The sequence below is a fragment of the Gossypium hirsutum genome, chromosome A04 (assembly GCF_007990345.1).
Source record: "Gossypium hirsutum isolate 1008001.06 chromosome A04, Gossypium_hirsutum_v2.1, whole genome shotgun sequence".
NCBI lineage: Eukaryota > Viridiplantae > Streptophyta > Magnoliopsida > Malvales > Malvaceae > Gossypium > Gossypium hirsutum.
Genome location: NC_053427.1, coordinates 77,029,345 through 77,032,068, shown reverse-complemented (window position 1 = coordinate 77,032,068; position 2,724 = coordinate 77,029,345).

The following is a 2,724-nucleotide window of genomic DNA, read 5'->3' as shown; positions in this document are numbered from 1 at the left end:
ATTGTTTGAATTTATTATTAGGATGAGAAGTTTTGACAAGTAGAGAAGATACTAGTGCAAAATTTATCATTAATTGTAGATTAGAGGTGCTCATTGGTCAGGCTTAAGTATAATATTAATATAGTTTATGCAAGCCTAAACCCAACCCGACCTAAAATATAAGCCTAAAATTTTGCCCAAACCCATCTATATTTGCAAAAAATTAACCCAAGCCCATTTTAAACTAGCCCATATTATTTTTTAATTTTTTTAAAAATATTTATATTATTTTAATTTAATATTTAATTATTTTATATCTTTTTGATTTATTGAAAATTTTTATATAGTCATCTTAACATTATTTTAATGTTTACATTAGAGTAGTATTATATATTTAGTATAAGTTTATTTTTTAATGTGTTATAAATTACATAAAAATAACATAGTATAAAGTAATATAAACTTAAAAATAAGTCTCCGGGGTTGGAATTGGGCCTTGAATGTTTAAGCTTGAGCCCGATTCATATTTTAAACAAGCCTAATTTTTTTATTGAAGCCTATTTTTTAGATCTAATATTTTTACTTAAACCCTCTTAAGTTTTGGACAGACCATGGACATATAACCCGACTATGAACAAGTCTAAATGTGGATAGACTTAATTCATAGAAAAACTGTGGATAGAATTTTGTAAGGTAAAACCTGTGGATAGAAAAATTTACACATACATTGCATATTAATCTTGTTATTGTGGTTAGAAGAAAGTTGGTGGAACTAATGGTTACCGTGGCTGAATAGCGTTGTGTGAAATTGGCGGTACTAATGGTATAATTTATTTTCAGTCCCTATACTTTTATGACATTTAAAATTAAATTCTTTTACTTTTAACTCAAATTTTGGTTTTAGATAATTTAGAATTTTATTATCCAAGAAGCAGACCATTACATCATCGGACATAAATTGGTAACAAAAGTCAAAACGACTTCTTTGAAATTGGATTATATGCCATTTATTAAAAACAATTTACTTCACTGACTTGCTTTCCATTCTCTTCTAACATTCTTCAATGTTGTTTTAGAGAAAAAGTATATAAATTAGATTTTCTTAGATATAGACAAAAAAAAAAAAAACCTATTCTATAGTTAGTGAACAATATATCCTCTTTGACAGAAAAAGAAGGTAGTGTTGTCCGCAAGATTAGTACAACCGCGAGAAGCAAAACTCCGTTAGCCAAAGAGGGGAGAGGACATATGAAAGAAAACGGGCGAAAGTTGCAACGGAATGGCAGTGAGTTACTTTTACAGTAGTGGGAAGGAAAACGGAATGTGTTGGGTGGGTAGGAATGAATTTTATAAATTAGGGGGAAATTAGGAAGGATTAAATGAGAGATTGAGAAGGATAATCAGGTGTTGGAGTTTGTGGAAATGGGAGAGGGAGACAATAAACGCAGTGACATTAGACAATTATTATTCAGACAAGGATGGAAGGCTGTAGGATTATGGTACAACATCAGGATGAAATTCAACAAGTTGTGAATCCTATAGCTAGATTTACATGCTCAAAAAGAAAGTGAAAGTGTGTTTATTGTTTTTCTTTAATATTTCATACACTCACCTTCTATAATGAATTAACAAGCTTTCGGAAACTCTTTATGGTTTTTATTAAGTAATTTCATGTTCTCATTTTTGTATTTATTTTTTCTCACAAAATAATTATTTTCTATAATAATAAAATTACAATTATATCTCTAAAAAATTATAATTTAATTTTAACCCAATGCCATTATCCTTGTCTCTTTCTCTAAACTACAGAAACAAGGGCGGGGGAATGAAAATCAACTAAAACCCCACGTCAGTTGCCGAAAACTGGCATATATATGTGCATGTTTCATAAAATAGTAAATACTAATGGATTCCGAATTTTCCAATTAGAGAGTTTGAAAAAAAAAAAGTATATTCCAGCCATGCAATACGAAAGAGCATATAGGAAAATACAATATTACATTCTGCGATTATTTCTTTAATTTTATAAAAGTTTGTGAATTTAATTTTTAATTAATTTTTTTATAAAAAAAACAACACCACAAATACACTAAGCTAAGTTATTATAAGCTAAAAGGTTATTAATTCTGTCCGCACATGATTCTGCTTTCAGCTACTCAACCATGCAATCGGTTAAATAATAGCAGTTAAATTTGTTTAGTTAAATTTAATTATTAATTATATACTATGAATACAGTTGTAGATTTAGTTTACATTCTCTGATTGGATTATTCTAAATTTCTATATTTTTTAAATTTTGTAATTTTCAATCTTGACTCGAATGATAATTGTTAATCCAATAACTGAATTTGTGAAAATAACAAGTTGACATGTCATTCACATATGATAATATGTTTTCTGCATCAAATTTTGAAAATAATAGAATTCAACATAATGGATTTAACGGTTATCATTTGATGAAGACTAAGATTTTAATATTTGAATAAAGATTAAATCCGTAATTTTTATAAAATATAGGGACTAATAACGGAAGACAAATAAGGATTCAGTGCAAAATGATAGTTATAATTTATAGTTATAGGTTTACTTGATGCAATTAATATATGAGGGTGCTCTAACTAGTTTCTCTTGGGAAAATGATGAGTTGGAAGGAAAGAAATTGGGTTTAAACCAAACTCCCCAATCTTTCCTTTTATCCAAACAAAATTATTAGGTACTATATTTCCAAACAAATTCTATGGTAAG